The following is a 22,443-nucleotide window of genomic DNA, read 5'->3' on the forward strand; positions in this document are numbered from 1 at the left end:
TTGCTTTCTGAATCTTTGTGTATATGTTTTTAGACTTTCCAGTCACTTCCCTCATAATTATATCAAATGTGATCTGGGCTGTGAGCTTAGTATGTGAGCTTTGATGCTTTGATGTATGTGCTATAGTTCATCAGTATGGGATGTTTAGGAACTTTTCTTTTTGGCTTATACTCTAGGTTGATGAGAATGTCAGGGCACTGGCTCTCAGGAGCTGTGGTCCTGTGTTATTTTGTACACTTGGGAGTAAATATATGTGGCTTGATAATTCTGCAGTGAGACAGGCTCAAGATATAATTTTTTTAAGAAAGGTTTTAGATGAATTTATCCAAGAGACTTTACTGTGAACATCAGAGCTGGCATGGCTGGTGCATCTTCTTTGTCCTTAGGTCCTGCTTCTCCCAGGTACACTTTCTTCAGTCCCTGAAGATATCTTCCTCAGTTCTGCTTATGATAATGGTGCTGTCCCTTTCGCCGTGCTGCGACCCTTTTCTCCCAAGCATGGATGCAGTGGGTGAGGGAGAGAGAAGCAGCAGCCTGGTGTCTGGTTTCTCTCCTTGACTCTGCCACCAGCCAGCTGTGACACTTCTGGGAAGTCAATCTCGCAGGTTTCCTTACTTGTAAAAGAATGGCATCGGACTCATAGATCTCCTGAGAGGCCATTTCAACAGAAAATTAGGTTGTTTAGAATGGAGAAAGTCATCAAGCTGTAGTAGGGAATAAGCTACTGGTGCCAGTGACAGACTGTTGGATTAATTGAGCATAGCTATGGAGCACAGCAGTCATTCCTATGTTTGTATTATCCGAATATTGCTCCCTTCCCCTAAGATGTTGAAAGTATCTCTTCATTTCTCAGATGAGAGAACAGAAGCAGAATTGACCATTAGCTGGCCATGGACTATTACTTACTGCTGGTTGCTTAATTTGCTGGGCAGATCAGTCGCAGTGAGTGACAGCTGATGTCGTGCCTGGGAGTAGTCACCAGTGAAATGGAGAGGGCTGCCCTCCTTTGCTGTAGTGACACAGGATGTTCCTGCAGAGGCTCCTGTGTGGATCCTAATGATTTTTGTTGAGTTGATGAAACGTAGGACTGCACATTAATTTTAGCCTTTTTTCCCCTGACATTTCTCGTTTAAAAGGTGGTAAAACTTTAAAATGAACAAAAATTAAAAATGACTGCTTTACTCATGGGGAAAATTGCCTCTTTACAAAAATGCTTTCTAACCCATGGCTGATTCATGTCAATGTATGGCAAAAACCACTACAATATTGTGAAGTAATTAGCCTTTGATTAAAATAAATTAATTAATTTTAAAAATGCTTTCTAAGGAGTATTCTTGATTTGACTGACACATTTATATGGCATGACTTCCCTCACTGACCCTATTTCCCTTTCTTCCTCCAAGCTATTTCTGCTCCAATGTCCCTCTCTCTCTCCCTCCCTCATTCTCTTTTTTCCTTCTTTCCTCCTTTCCTTCCTTCCTTCTCTGACCTAAGACAGCTTTTCTCCTTTCTAAGTACCAATACTTTTACCTACACTTTGAAATATTTTTCCTGATTTTAAGAACCAGAGATATTCATTATGAACAACTTGGAAAATATTAAGAAGTAAAAGAAGGAATTAAAATCATTCACAATCCTCTTAATTATAGACAGCTGCTATTAACGTTTTTGAGGTCTTTCTTTATGGTTTTTCTTTTAAGCATACTTTAAAACAATAACAAAGTTGATATTCCACTATACACTAGTCTGAATATTGCTTTTTTAAAAATTAGTTTTACACTTTCCATACCTTTCAATATTTTTGAGAACCTCATTTTGATGACTATATTATAATTTATTGTGTGATGATGCTATTATACATGGTCATTCTCCTATCATCTGGTATTTAGGCTTGTCCCCTGTACTTGACCCTATCCTTTCTTAGCTTCCCTGGAATTTTACTTATTTTCACTCATGCCTTCTCTTCCCTGATTACTGCTTGTCATTTGCACCTTTCTCTGTGACTTTGTGGGCTTCCCCAGTAGCTCAATGATAAAGAACCTGTCTGCTCATGTAGGAGATGTGGGTTCTATGTCTGGTCAGAAAGATCTCTTACAAAAGAACACAGTAAGCCAATCCAGTATTCTTGCCTGGGAAATCTCATGGGGAGAGGAGCCTGGTGGGCTACAGTCCATGGAGGGGCAAAGAGTCGGACATGACTTAGCAACTGAGCATAGACTATGCCTTCACACATTGCAGTTATGCAGACATATCTCTAGTCTCTCGGAGAAGGCAAGGGCATCCCACTCCAGTATTCTTGCCTGGAAAATCCCAAGGACAGAGGAGCCTGGTAGGCTGCAGTCCATGGGGTCGTGAGCAACTTCACTTGCACTTCTCACTTTCATGCATTGGAGAAGGAAATGGCAACCCACTCCAGTGTTCTTGCCTGGAGAATCCCAGGGACGGCGGAGCCTGGTGGGCTGCTGTCTATGGGGTCACACAAAGTTGGACATGACTGAAAAGACTTGGCAGCAGCAGCAGCAGCAGCAGCATCTTCAGTCTCTAATGGATCATGCCTGGTGCCCTTTCTGAATTTTGGCATTTTTATATTTTCCACATTTTAGTATCTTTCCCTTTTAAATACCATAGCTAATCTAAAGCAAAGTTCTGAGCATGCCATTTCTGCCGATAATCAAGCACCAGCCTCATTAGCGCTTCACTGCGCCCATCATCTAATCTATTGCATCATACACACAGCCATTTTGTTCATCATCTCCCTTCTGGCTTTCCATCCTTGACAAACAGGATAATCATTCATCTAAGCCACTGATGCAAACGTTAAACCTCAGCCCTTTGGCCCAACACTAGAGACTTACTCAAGAGATGACACCATTCTATTCATTAATATCCTATAAGCAAAGATTATTTTGCCAGCTGATTATGTGAGAAATTGCCTTATACTGTGGCCCATATTATTCCACTCTGCCTTCTGGGATATTATGAAAGTTGATATTTTGGAATGTATCAGGTATACTGTATCTCCACATTTTCTTGATCAAAATATCCTCTAAAAAAAAAATGAAATTGTCAAATCCTAGTCTTTATGAACTGGTACTAGTTCTTGGGATCACTGCTGCCTTTTCCAACAGTTCTTAAGGCTTCTTCAAGAACCACTCCAAACTAGTAGATTTTTCTTTCTCTCTTTATAAAAAATTAAAATGATGTGTATGGATTGTTTGCTGATACCCATAAGGTAACAAGTGGAAGGGGCAGGCCATGGCCCTGGGTGGACTTGAACTGGATAGGTGGTCTTTGTAGGCATTTGTTCTGTGGAAGACCTAAGTATTCTGCTTTTTCTCTCTTTCAGAGGCCCTACCCAAGGTCCAATGCCCTCTCAAATGCTGTGGTCACTCACTGACATGGTAGATGTGATAAGGAGAATAATGCCCCCCTAAAGTCATGAATGGTCTGTCCCTGGAACTTTTGAATATGTTGCTTTACAGGATAAAACATATACAATATTGGGGTGGGTACTATGAAACTGGGTTTCCCTGATGGCTCAGTGCTGAAGAATCCATCTGCAATGCGGAAGCCACGTAAGATGTGGGTTCCACCCTTGGGTCATCCCCTGAAGGAGGACATGGCAACCCACTCCAATATTCCCACCCAGAGAATCCCATAGAATGAGGAGCCTGGTAGGCTATAGTCCATAGGGTCACAAAGAGTCAGACCCAATTGAAATGACTTAGCACACATGTGAGTCATATACAATTACACTGGATTTTAATAGAGTCAGAGAAAGATTTGAGGATACTTGCTGATGACTTTGAAGACAGAGGAAGGAATCATGAGCCAAAAATTCAGGCAGCATCTAGAAACTGGGAAAAAAATAGTGTACATGTTCTCCCTTAGAGCCTCGAGAATGAACATAACCCTGATGATACCTTGATTTTATTCCAGGGAAATCCAATGCAGACTTCCGATATTCAGAACTGTGAGGTAATAAATGCGTCTTGGTCTAAGTCACCAAGTTTGTGATAATTTGTTATAGCAGCAACAGGAAACTAACACAGTGGATGTTTTAAATTCTTGAGGTTTGAAAAGGACCTTAATGACTGTCTACTCTAGATCCCTAACTTTGAATTCCCTTTTTTGCTGCCTCTGTCAAAGGAGAAGCCTGTGGTGCATGTGGTGTGTGTATTGGATTTGGGAAAAGGAGCACATGCCGAAGGAAATGGCAATGAGGAAACATTCTTTATTTAGAATAGCTTTTTGGAGATACAATTCATGTAGTCTATACTTGACCCATTTAAACAGTACAATTCCATAGTTTTTTATTATATTCATAGAGTTGTGCATCCATCGCTACAATTGATTTATTAGATTATTTCATCACCCCATAGGACTTTCCTGGTGCCTCAACAGTAAAGAATTGGCCTGCTAATGCAGGAGATGCAGGTTTGATGCCTGGGTCAGGAAGATCCCCTGGAGAAGGAAACAGCAACCCACACCAATATTCTTTCTTGGGAAATCCCATGGAGAGAGGAGCCTGCCAGGCTACAGTCCATGGGATCACAAGAGAGTTGGACATGGTTTAATAACTAAATGACAGCATCACCCCATAAAGAAACTCTGGATCCATTAGCCATCACTCTTCATTCCTCTGCCCCCACCTCCTGGAAATCACTGATCTACTTTCTGTCTCTATGAATTTACCATTCTGGTTATTTCATAAGAATAAAATCATATATCATAAGGCCTTTTTTATGCCTATCTTCTTTCATGTAGCATGATGTTTTCAAAAATTCATCTATGCTGTAGCATGGGTTAGTACTCCATTACTTTTTATTGAAGAATAATATTCCATTGTATGGACAAAACACATTTTGTTTATTCATTCAGCTGATGGGCATTTGGATTATTTACCCTTTTGGATATTATGAAAAACATTGCTATGAACATTTGTGTACAAGTTTTTTTTGCAAACATATGTTTTCATTTCTCTTGGGTAAATACCTAGGAGTGGAATTGCTAAATCACACGGTAATCCTATGTTTCACTGTTTGAAGGACTGCCAGACTGTTTTCCAAAGTAGCTATATCATTTTACATTCCTGTCAGCAGTGTATATGAGAAAGCATCATTAATAAAAATTCTTGCTGGCCCCTGAAAGTGTAAAGAACACAGAATATGAAGTGTGGCTTAGAAGGAGTGGCCTGAATATTTCCAGAAGTAAAGCAACATCAAAAGAAATGTGGGTCCTCAGAAAATTTGCTTGGGAAATCTGGAGTGACATCTAAATTTTTTTTGAAAAAAAGTTCATATTGGCCAAGTTCCATTGTTATCTGACTGCAATAAATTCTCTTGATGGTTTTAGCCTGTTTGGTTTCCATAAATTTTGTTTGATTAACTTTGGAGAAATTCTGATGAATGATGACTCAGGAGAACTTCATGGACAATACTAAGGCATGACTATGTGCACTCTATAAATAAACTTAGGCCATTCTCCTTTGGTAAAAATAAAGTCAATTCAAGGTGACAAGCATTTTGAAGTTTATGTTAGTTTGCTTGGGTTTTCATAAAAAAGGACCATAGATTGGATGGCTTAAACAACAGAAATTTACTTCTCATAGGTCTGCTAGGTCTAAGTCTGAGACCAAGGAGTCCACAGGGCTGATTTCTTCTGAAATCTCTCTTTGGCTTGTGAATGTCTGTCTTCTCCTTGAATCATCACCCCCAGTTTTCCCCTGTAAATACCCATGTCCTTACCCTCTCTCTCTCTCTTTTTTTTTTTTTTAAATTTTAAAGGCACCAGCCATTAGGACCCACCAAAATGATCTGATTTAACCTTAACTACTTTTTCAAAGACCCTATCTCCAAATAGAGTAGCATTCTGAATTACTGGGTGTTAAGGCTTCAACATGGCTTCCCAAGTGTTGCTAGTGGTAAAGAACCCACCTGCCAATGCAGGAGACGTAGAGACGTGAATTCAATGCTTGGGTCAGGAAGATCCCCTGGAGGAAGGCATGGCAACCCACTCCAGTATTCTTCCCTGGAGAATCCCATGGACAGAGAAATCTGGCAAGCTATGGTCCATAAGGTCGCAAAGACTCGGACACAACTGAAACGACTTAGCACCCATGCATGCACACAGGGCTTCAACGCATGACTTTTGAAGGGGATACAATTCAGCCCACACCAAATTACAAAACATAAAACTGTTCTTACTACACTGAACGAGTCTGGGCTAAGGAAGAAAAATGATTTTAAAATATGAGTTATTCCTGTTGTGTGTCTTTGGATGAAAGAATGAGCCTAAGACCCTTGTCTTCTTAAGAGCTGCAAAGTGTTTATTCTTGGTGCAAGATGTCCTTGAGGGCACCGTGACCTGGAGTGGAATCTGGTTAAGGAGAAGCATCCTTAGTTATCCTTCAAACTTTCCTTCTACTTTTTTGTCCAAGACAGTTATGCACCAGTAAAGTATCAGTAATTTTTTTCTTTATTAAATGACCTAGAATATACTTTTATTTGTTACATAATTCTTCCTCTTTCTAGGTAGAAAGAACGGGATAGTAAAACATTCTAAGCCAAATTTATACATATATCATCCTAAAATATTATGGGAATTACATGAAATTTGAGTATTTTATTGCTATGTCTGCTTCTATTAAAAAGCATGTTCTCATGATCTGAAACTTATTCATACCATACTGTAAATATCCGATAATCACTTCAAAAGTTATTCTACGCTTTATGTTTCATTTTGTCAGAAACCAAAGTCTTAAGTCAAAAGAACCACACTTCAAGGGAATTTTAGGGATCTGTCTGAGGATGCAAAAAGTATTTTCCAAGGTCCTTTATCAACACTGTGGAGATTACCTTTCTCAGACAATCGCTAACTCACCCTTTCATAATATTAGCCTTGATAAGAATGCAAGATCAAAGATATGCTTAATTAAAAATAAAGTCTACTTCTAGAGATAGGTATCTTGCAAAAAATATTCTCCAGTCCTAGTTCTACTTAACTGAATTGCTTAAGATGGTGATACAATTCTTTTCAAAAAATTACTTATTTGTGGCTGCACTGGGTCTTCGTTGCTGTATGGGCTTTCTCTAGTTGCAGTGAGTAGGGGCTACTGTCTGTTGGGCTTCTCATTGAGACGACCCCTCCTGCTACAGAGCAAGGCCTCCAGGGTGCAAAGGCTCAGTAGCTGTGGCTCACGAGCTTAACTGCCCCACAGCATGTGGAATCTTCCCGGACCAGGGATTGAAACTGTGTGCCCTTCATCTGCTGGTGGACTCTTAACCACTGGACCCCCAGAGAAGTCCCTGTGATACAATTCTTGGTGTGAGTCAATATGAGCTGGCTCCTATTTTTGGTTTTCCTAGGTTTTTGTCTGCCTGCTGTGTTTTCAGAAGAACTAACATCTCGTGAATATTAATACTGTTGGATCTGAGCAATGTTTGAGTTGGCTGGTTAGTGGGGTGAGGCTGGGCAGCTGAGTTTCATGTTGATTTCCTATCTGCAGAACTCTTATCAGTCATGTAGTCTGCAAATTCCAATTTGAAAGGTGTTCAGAAGGTCATTCACTTGTCTGAAGAGCAACACACTGTGAGTTAATAGTGATGACAGCAAAGAATGAAAGAATGAATATATTTGGTCTTCATAGTTTCTTGTTTTTAAGTATAATACCTTTATTGAGATAAAATTTCACATACCATAGTATTCCATCATTTAATGTGTACAATTTGATGGCTTTTAAAATATATTCACAGAGCTGTACAAATATCACCACAATCAATTGTGGAACATTTCTTCACTCCAAAAAGCTATGCTTATTATGTCACTACCCATTTCCTCTACCTTCCCCCTCTCTCTTTGACCCTAGACAAATCACAAATCTACTTTCTGACTGTATGAATGTACATCTTCTGGATTGGTCCTCATGGTTTCAATGTCTGAAGCAGTGGCTGAATTTCTATGTGTCTCTTTCCTTTCTAGTTGATGAAAATATGTTTGACTCAGTGGCAAGGTCCTTCAGAATGCACGCTACTGGATTTGTCAGGGCTTCTTAATTTTATACAAAAGGCTGCTTCTACATTGTGAGAATATAACTAGGATCATTCTATCATATTTGAGGAACAGTCAGAAGCATAGCAATTCAGGGGAGAAAATGGACAGAATACCTTTGGAACCTCATTTGACTACAACTAAATGACTGAGTGACTTCACTTTCACTTTTCACTTTCATGCATTGGAGAAGGAAATGGCAACCTACTCCAGTGTTCTTGCCTGGAGAATCCCAGGGACGGGGGAGCCTGGTGGGCTGCCGTCTATGGGGTCGCACAGAGTCGGACACGACTGAAGCGACTTAGCGGCAGCAGCAGCAAACTTAGCTCCAGAGAGTAGATTTGTAGGGTTTGAGTAGAGATAATTTTCTTCTCTACTTCTGAGTGTGTGCTAAGGTGTTTCAGTCATCGCAGACTCTTTGCGACCCTAAGGACCATAGCCCATCAGGTTCCTCTGTCCATGGGATTCTCTAGGCTAGAATACAAGAGTGAGTTGCTATGCCCTCCTCTAGGGGAGCGTCCCAACCTGGGGATCGAACCCGCGTCTCTTGTCTCCTACCTTGGCGGGTAGGTTCTTTACCACTAGTGCCACCTGGGAGATGACTTTAATAGCCAAAGTTTGAAATTAGTTTAATTAAAGGCTAAACATCCATCTTCTATTTTAAAAAAGAAAAGATCAATATTGTTTAAATGGGCTAGAATATTGTCACACGGTCCTTTCAGGGGAACTTGTGACAAGACATCTTCGGGGAATCCCAATTATATTTAGCTAAAGATTTCAAAAATATGAAGAAATAAAAAGAAAAAAGATTTAAAAAGTGTAGTTTATGATCTGACTACTGGGAGTTTGCAGTTTAAAGGAGATCATTGTTTCTCAATGAAAGGCTATTTTGTCCTCCAGGGATATTTGGCAGTGTCTGAAGCCTTTCTGCATGTCACAGCAGAAGGTCGTTCCTACATCTAGTAGGTAGTGATGCTGTTAATCACCCTACACTGTACAGCTCAGGCTCCCACAACATCCACCCACAAATATCAGTAGTGCAGAGGCTGAGAAATTTATTAGGTGTACAATGGCTCAGGCTCCTTTTCTGTTGCTTGGTAGGTGGTAAGGATTGATAGTTATTTAGCCTCTATGTGTTACCTTTTTCAGGGACTTCCTTTTTAAAAAGAATGATCGCTTCTTCCTTTGTACTCTATTAGGTCCTGCGTATATGTCTGTTGTAGTACCCAGGACACTTTATTGTACTCTGTCTGACCTTGGGCAATGCATGCAACCTCTCTGGGCCTCAGTCTTCTCATCTACAAAATGGGAATACTAACACTACCTACCTCAGACGGTCATTGTGAAGATGAAGTGTGTGAAGACATACAAAGTGCTTGTCACTGTGTTCATCACACTACCTGTGTGCTTAGTCACTTCAGCCATCTCTGACTCTTTGCAACCCTATGGACCACAGCCTACCAGGCTCCTCCGTCCATGGAATTTTCCAGGCAAGAGTACTGGAGTGGGGTGCCATTTCCTCCTCCAGGGAATCTTCCTGACCCAGGGATTGAACCCGTGACTCTTGCATCTCCTGCGTTGGCAGGATTCTTTACCACTGCTCCATCTGGAAAGTCCCCGTTTGTCATGCTAGGTGCTCGATAAATGATACAGGATGCTTGGGGCTGGTGCACTGGGATGACCCAGAGGGATGGTACAGGGAGGGAGGTGGGAGGGGGATTCAGGATGGGGAACACGTGTACACCTGTGGTGGATTCATGTTGATGTATGGCAAAACCAATACAATATTGTAAAGTAATTAGCCTCCAATTAAAATAAATAAATTTAAATTAAAAAAAATGATAGTGGTAGTTGTTGTTCATGATTTATTTAGCTGTTTCCCCCTGCTAAGCGATAAATACATCTTTTGAGGATAGGAATTGCATTGGCATATCATGGATGCTTAATGGTTTTTGGAGGAAGGATTAAATGAATCCTTTTAAGCCTCATAATCTTCATCTGTAAAATGGAGTTTCACTTGTTATTGTCACATTTAATAAGATAATGTAAGAAAAAGGAGAAATAAGGAGCCTAGCACATAGATACTATATAACTTTTCTTTGCCTTGGCACCATAAAAAACCTTTATTATAAAAATTTTAAATCTACAGAAAAATAGAAACAGTAATGTAAACACCTGTATATCATCCAGATTTAACAACTGTTAACATTTAGTCATATTTTCTTAATATATTTTCAGAGGTTTTTTTTGGCTGAAGAATTTGAAGTGGATACAAACACAATTTTATTTTACCCCCAAATATTTATTATGTATTGGGATTCCCTGGTGGCTCAGATGGTAAAGAGTCTGCTTGCAATGTGGGAGACCCGAATTTGATCCCTGGGTCAGGAAGATCCCCTGGAGAAGGAAATGGCCACCCATTCAAGTATTCTTGCCTGGAAAATTTCATGGATAGAGGAGCCTGGTGGGCTACATCCCATAGGGTTGAAAAGAGTCAGACATGACTGAGTGATTTCACTTTCTTTCTTTTACTCAGTATCTTTAAAAACACATTCTCCTATAATGACAATGCTATTTTTGTCTAACAAAATTAATAACTATTTCCCAATATCAGCAAATATTTAGTCTATATTGGATTTCCCCAGTTCAGTTCAGTCAGTTCAGTTGCTCAGTCCTGTCCGATTCTTTGTGACCCCATGGACTGCAGTACGCCAGGCTTCCCTGTCCATCACCAACTCCCAGAGCTTACTCAAACTCATGTCCATTGAGTTGGTGATGCCATCCAACCATCTCATCCTCTGTCATCCCCTTCTCCTCCTGCCTTCAATCATTCCTAGCATCAGTGTCTTTTCAAATGATTTAGTTCTTCACATCAAGTGGCCAAAGTATTGGAGTTTCAGCTTCAGCATCAGTCATTCCAATGAATATTCAGGACTGATTTCCTTTCGGATGGACTGGTTGGATCTCCTTGCAGTCCAAGGAACTCTCAAGGGTCTTCTCTAACACCACAGTTCAAAAGCATCAATTCTTAGGTGCTCAGCTTTCTTTATAGTCCAACTCTCACATCCATACATGACTACTGGAAAAACCATAGCTTTGACTAGATGGAACTTTGTTGGCAAAGTAATGTCTCTGCTTTTTAATTAGCTGTCTAGCTTGGTCATAACTTTTCTTCCAAGGAGTAAGCGTCTTTTAATTTCATGGCTGTAGTCACCATCTGCTGTGATTTTGGAGCCCCCAAAAATAAAGTCTGTCACTGTTTCCATTGTTTCCCTATTTACCATGAAGTAATGGGACCAGATGCCATAATCTTCGTTTTCTGAATGTTGAGTTTTAACTCTCCTCTTTCACTTTCATCAAGAGGCTCTTTAGTTCTTGTTTGCTTTCTGCCATAAGGGTGGTGTCATCAGCATATCTGAGGTTATTGATATTTCTCCTGACAATCTTGATTCCAGCTTGTGCTTCATCCAGCCCATCATTTCTTATGATGTACTCTGCATGAAAGTTAAATAAGCAGGGTGACAATATACAGCCTTGACGTACTCCTTTCCTGGTTTGGAACCAGTCTTTTGTTCCATGTCCATTTCTAACTGTTGCTTCTTGACCTGCATACAGATTTCTCAGGAGGCAGATCAGGTGGTCTGGTATTCCCATCTCTTTCAGAATTTTCCACAGTTTGTTGTGATCCACACACTCAAAGGCTTTGTAGTAGTCAATAAAGCAGAAGTAGATGTTTTTCTGGAACTCTCTTGCTTTTTGATGATCCAGTGGATGCTGGCAATTTGATCTCTAGTTCCTCTGCCTTTTCTAAATCCAGTTTGAACATCTGGAAGTTCACAGTTCACGTACTGTTGAAGCCTGGCTTGGAGAATTTTGAGCATTACTTCACTAGCATGTGAGATGAGTGCAATTATGTGGTAGTTTGAGAATTCTTTGGCACTGTCTTTCTTTGGGATTGGAATGAAAACTGACTTTTTCCAGTCCTATGGCCACTGTTGAGTTTTCCAAATGTGCTGGCATATTGGATGCAGCACTTTCACAGCATCATCTTTTAGGATTTGAAATAACTCAACTGGAATTCCATGACCTCCACTAGCTTTGTTCATAGAGATGCTTCCTAAGGCCCACTTGACTTCTCATTCCAGGATGCCTGTCTCTAGGTGGGTGATCACGTATTCCCCAGTTATTTCCAAATGTATTTCACAGCTGGTTTATTCAAACAAGATCCAAATAGAAACTTTTCATTAGAGAAGCCTATTTTTTCGTTATTGCCCACTTCAGGGACTGGCCTGTTTTTTCTGTTTGCCAGTTAGCAGAGCTGAAATTCTTTCAGTAAATCAAGATAGGCATATATTTTAAGCAAACTCAATTCAAAACACAGATAAATTATTCACAACAATTAATGACTCACATTTTTTTTTCCCCTGGGATCTGCAGAAACTATTCAGTTGTAACCTTCCTCTCAGTGCATTCAGAGATGGTAAAATGATTAGTGATAATGGTTCTCTAGTAATGCAAAGAAGAAGCAAACTGAAGTATTAGAAGACCTGCCAAATGAAATATACATAAGAGAAAGAAAGAGCTCTGGGAAACACAATGTAAATCAATAAGAAAACTGGATTCAATGTGCGGAGTGCATTTTGTACACAGACTCTCCAGGATATGCAATCATTCCAATGGTATTCACAGCAGCCTGAAGAACAATCTATTGCATAAACCAAGGCAAGCAACATACTACCTTGAACCATAAAACCACAGCAACCATGTGGGATAGCCTCTTGTGTTTTGGTTTTCATGGGATTGGGTCGCCCCTAGACCAACAAGTGAACATGTCAGTTAGGGATGGTCTGGAGTGTCCTGTAGGTAAAGTGGATTTGATTTAAAAATAGTAGTCATCTAACAGAGATCCTTGAACAAAGGGCACAGAGGGCTGAAGTGATGGTGAGGAAGCATTTGACAAAAGTTGACTTTTACAAGGACAAGCAAGGTGGGCTGGAATAGCAGCAAATTTGCATTAAGGACCAAGATGAGTTACCAGCAAAGATGTTAGTGGGTTAATTCAGGATGAAGTACGTTTGGGATGAAGTAGACTTGGTAGAGGGCTTCCCTGGTGGCTCAGAGATTAAAGCGTCTGCCTGCAATGCGGGAGACCCAGATTCAATCCCTGGGTTGGGAAGATCCCCTGGAGAAGAAATGGTAACCCACTCCAGTATTCTTGCCTGGAGAATCCCATGGATGGATAGAGATGTCATAGAGAAACTAATGGAAATATTAATTCTTCTTTTCTTGATTCTCTACTTTCCACTTGATTTACGCTATTTGTGTCTATGTCTTATTGCTATCCTCACTGGACTGTACACACTTTGAGGTCAGTGTCCATGTCTTTGACATTTCTGTATAGTACTTTGCACATGATAAGGGCCTAATATATAAAATGTTTATACTTATTTTTTAAAGATACATTCAGCACTTGTTAAAAAAGTAAGTGCTTATAATTATGTGACAAGATAGAGATGTTAATTATTGCTACAAAGGCAATATATTACAATATATAAAATATCAATCAGCATGTTATATATCTTAAATTTATATAATATCATTTGTCAAATATATTTCAATAAAATAAAATGCCCCTCCCTAAGGGGGGAAAAAAAGTACATGCTTATACATGTAAAACTTGTTCACAAAGGTTAATATTCCTTTTGTGGTATGATCTGATAGAAAACTATGGAGTGTGAAAAGGTTCAGACACAAGCAAGGATAAAATAGAAAAGCCAGGTACATGAAAGGAAGATTAGAATTAAGGGCTTTGAGAAATAATCAGGATCTAGAGAGTAGAATGGTGCTTACCGGAGGCTGGGTGGTAGGGAAATGGGGAGATTTTGGTCAAAGGCCATAAACTTCCAGTTATAAGATGAATGAGTTCTGGGGATCCAATGTACAGCAGGATAACTATTCTTAACAATTGTACTTGAAATTTACCAACAGAATAGATCTTACCACATATACAAATTATATTTTGTAGGGGGATGGAGTTTTATAGTAACCCTATTGTGGTAAGTATTTCAACAAAGTATATGTTGCCTTAAATCATCACACTGTACACCATAAACCTACACAGTGTTATATGTCATCTATATCTCAGTAAGGATAGGAACAGAAAAGAAATAAAATTCTGGCTTGATTTGGATAGAGCATAAAGCTAGAGAGAGATCTAAAGTGGGAATAGTATGGCTAGAAGAGACTGGATGAAGATGGAATGGAATTAGTAATTAACTTGTATAAATTTAATTTACCATGTAAAGTCATGACTCAGTGAAAGGGCACAGATCTGGGTTCAGATTCAGACCCATTCTCTAGTTGCATGACCTTGGCCAGATTACCAAGACTTTCAGGCCTCTTTTCCTTTCTGTGCAGTGCAAATAATTTCATCTGCCTTTTTCATCTTGTTCTTCAGCAGGGCTTTCTTAGATGGTAAAGAATTCACCTGCAATGCGGGAGACCCAGGTTTGATCCCTGGATTGGGAAGAGGAGGAAGGCATGGCAACCCATTCCAGTGTTCTTGCCTGGAGAATCCCCACGGACAGAGGAGCCTGGTGGCCTGCAGTCCATGGGGTCACGAAGAGTCAGACACGACTGAGAGACTAAGCATAGCCTACTTCATGGACAAGGACTAGAATCTGTGAAGGCAGAATTCCATATTGTAGCTACACCATGAAGAGTATCTATGATTATTGTAATAGTTCCTTTCCTTTGGTGGACAATACTGTCACTTTTATTGATGATGGCATCCCAGAGACAGTTGTGCTCAAACATATGATTACCTAGAGTGAAATAAATGTAGGAGACAGGGATTGGATATTCTGTACTATTTTGAGCAAAGGCATTCTTCCCTGACCTCTGCCCATCTCCTAGCCCTCTCTGTCTACATAGGCGTCTTCTGCTGTCCAGGGTCATGAGACCATCCATGACTGAAGCCTTTTCCTAACTCCTGGTTGCCAACAGCTTGCAAGGCTCTATTTCCTGCAGGCCCTGCTTTCCAGGATCAGTTCTGAATGTAACCCACTGGCCAGAGGCTTTTAGAAGGAACAACATTCTCCACTGAGCTCCCAAGCAAGAATGACTTCCCCTAAACTCCTTGCTGCCCAAACTACTTTTATCTGAAGCAAACTGTTTTAAAGAAGTTAGAAAGCAAGACATCTTTGTTTGTTCAGGAGAGAGGGTTTCTCTACAGCATTTGGCAGGTTCCTGTCATGGTCGTGAAGAGACAAGCAAAAGATAGCTCAATATCTTTGCAAATCATGGCTGTCTACCCTCTAGAACTACAGTCTTGCTCTCAGATTTTAGCTTTCATGAGAATCACCTTGGTATTTAAAACCTGGATTCCTGGATCCCACCATTAACAAGTCTGGGATAGCCTGTGCTTTTAATGAGCATTTCAAGTGATAACACTGCAGGGGGACTCAGGCAACATATTTGGAGAAATAAGGAAGCAAGCCCATTTGCCCAAATGTTGGTCTGTGGAATTGACTGTCTGGGAATTAGTTTTTAGCAAAGTGACCAGGAGGCTTGGAGACACTGCACTAAAGAAGGGAAGGTATTTTCAGCAAGGTTTCAGAACTGTAAATCACTACAGTCATTTCTTGGTTTGGGGGCCGTGATCTTACTATGAAACCTTCCATGGACACTAATAGTGCATTCGTCATTTCACAAGACGCTTTCAGATATATACATATAGACATATTTGTATTTTTCATCACTCCTCACCTTGTTGGCTTGAGCTTCTTAATTATGGAATGATTTTGATAAAGCCTGCTTTCAGATGATCAAGATGGTCTGAGGGTGACACTGAGTTAGAGAACAATTCCAAGCATAATCATAGTAACTTTGAAAATTTCTTTTGTTTATTCATTCTTTTTCATGACAGTTATAATAACATGTTATTTATTAAAATGTATCAGCTGCAATTAAATTAGTATTTGAAAAAGATATGTAATGTCAAAGGCTAGTAACATTTTAAAAAATTATTATATTTTAGGAACTTAATTGAGTCAGTTGAACTGAGGTGGATGAACCTAGAGCCTGTTATATAGAGTGAAGTAAGTCAGAGAAACAAATATCGTATATTAATGCATATATATATGGAATCTAAAAAAATGGTACTGATTAACCTATTTGCAGGGCAGGAATAGAGAAGCAGGCATAGAGAAGAGACTTGACACAGCAGGGGAAGGAAAGGGTGGGGCAAGTTGAGAGAGTAGCACTGATACATATATATATACACATATATATACTATATATATATACTAGCATGGGTGAAACAGATAGCTATTGGGAAGCTGAAGCTGCTATATAACCCAGGGAGATCAACTCGGCGCTCTGTGCTGACTTGGAAGGATGAGATAGGCGGCAGAGGGAGTTGGGAGGAAGGCTCAAGAGGGCAGGGGTATATGTATACTTACAGCTGATTAGAGCTGTTGCATGGCAGAAGCCAAGACAACATTGTAAAGCAACTATCCTCTGATTACAAATTTTAAGACATTAATTTTTAATTGAAGGATAGTTGGTGGGCAATATTACAAGTACAAAATAGAGTGATTCACAATTTTTAAAGATTATGCTCCATTTATAGTTATTATAAAATACTGGCTATACTCCCTGTGTGTACAATATATCCTTTTGGCTTGCTTTATACTTTAGTTTGTGCCTCTTACTCGCCTACCCCCGTGTCGCCTCTTCCTTCTGCCTACTTGTAACCACTAGTTTGTTTTCTGCATCTGTGAGTCTGCTTCTTTTTTTTTAACCTTCACTAGTTTGTCGTATAAAGTGGCACCGCACAGAACTGATATCATACAGCATTTGTCTTTCTCTGCCTGACTTATTTCACCTAGCACAATACCCTTCAAGTCCATCCATGTTGCTGCAAATGGCAACATTTCTTTCCTTTGTTTAAATGACTGAGTAGTATTTTATTATATTCATATTTTTAATTTTAGTAATAGCACTTTATTATATATATAATATACATATTATATACATATAACATATACATATATATTCCAGGTGGCTCAGTGGTAAAAAATCCACCTGCCATATACTAATGTATATATCTCGCATCTTTATCCATTCATCTACTGATGGACAATTAGACTGCTTGCATATTTTGGCTAGTGTAACAATGCTGCTATGAAAATTGGGTGCAAGTGTATTATTGAATTAGTGGTTTGGGTTTTTTCGGATATATACCTTGGAGTGGAGTTGTGGTCATATGGTAGTACTATTTTTAGTTTTGGAGAAACCTCCATACTGTTTTCCACAGTGGCTGCCCCAATTTACAGGAAACCCTAACATTAAAAGACGGTGAAAGGAGGAGGAGCCAGCAAAGGGGAGGTTGAGCCAAGTTCATTTTTTTTCGTATGAAAAGTTTAGACATTAAAAACTGGAAGAAACCAGGTATCAGAAGGAGACTGAATTATAAGAGAGAGATGTTTCAATATTGAAAAATGCCTAGGAAGGCAGGAAGGGATAGGATCCAGTGTCTTGTGTCTCAAAGAGGTTATGGTGACATCATCACCAAATATCTTGCAGAGTTTATGGCAGGAGACAGATATTATCAGGGGTTTCACAGGGCTGGTACACTTTGGTTTTAGACCTCGACTTGACATTTCTTGCCTGGGAGCAGATATTTCAGTGACGTTCCAAGAACTGCTCTCTTTTGCAGAGAATCTTTCAGGGTCCCTAAGAGTTTCTGCGTGATGAAGTGCGTTTCCGATCCCAGTGCATTCCCGTCATCTCAGTGTCCACAACACTCTGTGCCCTGACTTGGCCTCAAAAGGAAGGACTTAGGACAGCAATACTTTTTTTTTTTTTCCTTTTCTGTTTTCCTCCACAGAATTATCCAACCATACGGAAATCCTATTTTAAATTCCATGAATCAGCTCTCCCTAGTGAAAGAGTTTAGCATTTGGGGGCAGATTTTGTGGAAACATTTTGCAGGATGTGAAGCGACAGCTGCCCTCTTTTCAGACACCCTGATTCCAGCTGCATTGGTGCTTTGGGTTCCAGAAAATTATCAGACTGGAAGGACTCATGCCGTAGACAGAAAATAACCAATACACTTAATGCCACTGAAGTTGGACTCAGATCCTATAATATCCCTGGAGAAAGTGTCACATAATGAAATGATTGTTGGAAAAATGTGCTAATGCTGACCCTGAAATGAGATCAGATTTGACAATCAAATGGGAAGAAGAATCAAGACTTGGGATGAAATTGTGCATAAAGAGGCACTAGGGTGAGGACTGGGCTTCCCTGGTGGCTCAGGGGTAAAGAATCTACGCACAACGTAGGAGACATGGGTTTGATCCCTGGGTGGGGAAGATCCCCTGGAGAAGGAAATGGCAACCTACTCTAGTATTCTTGCCCGGAGAACCCATGGACAGAGGAACCTGGAGGGCTACAGTCTTTGGGGGCACAAAAGAGCTGGACACGACTTAAGTGACTATCATTAAACTACAACAATCAACAAAAGGAAGTCAGTGAGCAAGAGGCAGCCAGGACTGGATTTGGGGATGGGGACGCCCGGAGAAATGATACAAAAGGGACAAGTGAGGCCCAGACTGATGCTGGTTGCTGTGAGGGAGTTTTCTTCTAAGGACTGTATGTGAACCTGAGGCCTAGGAGACGAATGCAGAATTTTGTTCATTTTTTTCTGATTTTTTAAATGCTCAGAAATGTTAAACAAGAGAGTTCTGATTTCAGCTAGGAAACTGGAACTAGTTTCAGAATCCCGATAGACATATGAACCAGTACCAAAAGGGCACTGAAAAATGAATCATTGTTTGCCTTTTGCTTACTCTGCATGCTCCTGTCCTGAGAGTCTCTCATACAATAGGAGGTTGGTTTGTGATGGGTTGAGTAGGTAGCTGGGGAGCAGGTTCTGATTCTAAAAGCAAAACTTCTGAAAGAGTTCACTGCCCTGGACTACAGCACTGGAAAGTCACTGAAGTGCTGACAAACCAGTAGGGACACATTTTGTTACCACCTTTATTAATTCATTTATTACCTTATATATAGTATCTATGGAGCTTCCCAGGTGGCTTAGTGGTAAAGAATCCGCCTGCAATGCAGGAGACATGGGCTCAATCCCTGGGTTGGAAAGATCCCCTTGAGCAAAAATGGCAACCCACTCCAGTATTCTTGCCTGGAAAATTCCATGGACAGAGGAGCCTAGTGGGCTATAGTCCATGAGGTCAGAAAGAGTTGGACATGACTGGGCACACATGCATGGCTAGATGGGTGGATATAGCACCTATGTCTCACTGATACCACTCATATACTATCATGTATCTATCTATATATTTAAAAATTGTATATATATATATATGTATTTAAAATTTATTATCATATATCCTTAATGATGGCACTAGTGGTGAAGAACCTGCCTGCCAACGCAGGAGACATGTAGTCCATGGGGTCGCAAGGAGTCAGACACGACTGGAGTGATAGCAACAGTAGCAGCAATGCCTTTTACCTGCCTGGCACAAAATAAACTCAATCATTCCTTCTCTGTAATCCTCTATGTCTAATTTTTCCTAGAAATATTCTCTCAGCAGTTGTTTATTCTGGTGCTATCAGGCTGCCCTAGCCATCTTTCCCCAGGAAATTAACCCTTCAGAGCACCCTGCCCAGAGGAACTCATTTCCATGGAGGTCTTCCCAGCAGAGGATGCAGTTCCCAAGCAGCCTGCAATTGCGAAAGCTCTAGTTCGGAATTATTTTTGGAAAGCAAGAGTGACAAACACACCTTGCTGTACTGTATCAGGAAAATGCCAAGTATAGAGGGAAAGATGGTATGGAAAAGGCTGTGAACATAAAAATAAATTGCTGGGGATCAAACCAGCAGGTGAACGGTGAGAGAGCCCGGCTGGCATCCTTCATCCTGACAGGTCCCGAGGCACAGCCGGCACCTTCCCGAAGAGTCATTTCAGCCTCCTGGAGAGGAGCGGGCAGCTGCAACCTGCCGAAGTCAAATGCCTGTTTACAGGCAGGAATGAGGCACTGCGGCAAAGTGGCCCTCACGAGGGCCTTTACTGAGGGGAGGGAAGGAAGGAGGCAGGGCCAGGGGGCTCCTGCCCCGGACAGACAGGTACTTGTGTACATCTCCCCACCGGGTCTCTGGGCATCAGTGGACAGAAGGCAACTGAACCTTTTTGGTCCTTGATCTATAAAAGATGTTCAGAAGATGTTAGTCCTCTTCCACTGGGGCCACATTTCAGGCCTGGCACCTGCAGAATTTGTCTATGTGATTTTGCACAAGCTGTTCGACCTAAGGTGGCAAAAGCAACACATCCAGGGCTTTTTGCTATGTGAATGTCACTGCAAGCAAGTGGGGCCTGCTCAGGGGGACTCTTCACAGTTTTTGTCAGTTTTGTGAACCATCCTCAAGTGGCAACCCCTGTCCAGATGATACAAGCTATTTATAGGTGTGTGTGCTCAGTCGTGTCTGACTCTTTGTGACCCCGTGGACTGTGGCCCACCAGACTCTGCTGTCCTTGGAATTTTACAGGGAAGAACACTGGAGTGAGTTGCCATGTCTTACTCCAAGATATTTGTAGGATGCCCACCTTGTGTCCTGCACAGTGGATAGGGACTGTGAAATAAATTTGCAGAGCTATTCAGAACATAGCCTCCCCATGTTCATAATATGGATGGGATGGTGACACTGACACTTGATAGATTATAAATGCTGAGCTCAGAAACAGACACAAAACTCCAGACATGGTCTGTACTGCAGAGCACAAGAAAGGCTCAGCATCCTGGCATGGAAATGCTATATTTCCATCAGTGCAGCAAAAGATGACAGGGCCTCTAAGGCAGCAGCATCTCAGGCTGAATTAATTAGATCTAGAAGCACTGATAAGGACAAATAAAAGCCCTTAATTTTTCTAGAATTCTTTTGTGACAAGCATCGTTCCACATTAATCTTTTCTATAACCAGTAAAGAAAGAAAGAAAAAACCCTAACAAAATGCTCTCTTATCATGGATTAACAGACTCTTTACCTGGACCCTTGGTTTCCCCTTTCACCTTTCCTGAGCCAAATAATGGGATGATTCTGTAGCTAAGACAGACTCCTGGTCTGTCAATCAGGAAATGGTATCTGCTTTCCCATCTAGCCCTGGATAGGTGGAAGGTGGGGAGGGGGCTTGTGGACCATGTTGTTGTGTTGATACTGTTCATCCTTCAGGGTGAAGTTGACACCTTGGAGCTGGGCAGCCCTGCTTTGCCTGGAAAATCCCATGGATGGAGGAGCCTGGTAGGCTGCAGTCCATGGTGTCGTGAAGAGTCGGACATGACTGAGCGACTTCACTTTCACTTTTCACTTTCATGCACTGGAGAAGGAAATAGCAACCCACCGCAGTGTTCTTGCCTGGAGAATCTCAGGGACGGTGGAGCCTGGTGGGCTGCCATCTATGGGGTCGCACACAGTCAGACATGACTGAAACGATTTAGCATCAGCCGCAGCTTTGGTTAGTTCTGGGGAATGCGGCCACGTTGTGTTAGTCTTCCTGCTTACGTCAGGAACGTACTTTGTAAAGATTAGACTCTCTTGCCTTGATCTCCTTGGGAAGCAGGGTTGGTGACCCAAAGATGAAAGGTTATTTCAGGTGGAGAATTTAAAGTCTAAAGTCATCCAAGGAGCTCCAGGGAATGCCAAGAGGATTTGGATGGGTGTTGGGCATGCATTCCAGCACTTGGCCAACCTAAAAAAATTGCTCAGCATCAAGCCCATTCTGAGAAAGTCATACTCTTTATTACAAGGGCAAATAACCAGAACTCATGCTGCTCTTCTCTCGTCAGGGAGCTGTGGTAGTCATTGTGGATCAGTTGTAACACTCTTTGAAACTCAGCCCAGTCTTCTTGGCATTCGAAATCTTTTCAACAAAGAGCTCTATGAAAATTTACCAATTGTCAGGGGCTGTCACTTGAAATTTATTTGTTTGTTCATTCATGTGACATATATTTATTGAGCTTTTACTTTATGCCAAGCAATGTAATAGGCACCCAGATAGAGTGCTGGGAAAAATGAGAAAATATTCTTGCTCTTCAGAGTTTAAAGTTCAGTGGGAGAGCTAGATGATATGCATATAGTCATGCCAACAAATAGAAAATTGCAATGGTGACCTGTGTGTTGAAGGAGACATATTTAATGGTCATAAACAAAAGATTGCTCCTGTCCAGAGAAGTCAGGATGGCTGAGTTGAGACTTGAAGGATGGCTAGAGGTTAATCAGGTTGAAGGTAAGGAGTGGAAGAACATGTTAGGCAGAGCTTATGCAATGTGAGGGAGCATGGTGAGTGTGAAGGTGTGGAGGGGACTGAAGCAGGTAGGCC

The sequence above is a fragment of the Ovis canadensis genome, chromosome 12 (genome assembly GCF_042477335.2).
Source record: "Ovis canadensis isolate MfBH-ARS-UI-01 breed Bighorn chromosome 12, ARS-UI_OviCan_v2, whole genome shotgun sequence".
Lineage (NCBI taxonomy): Eukaryota > Metazoa > Chordata > Mammalia > Artiodactyla > Bovidae > Ovis > Ovis canadensis.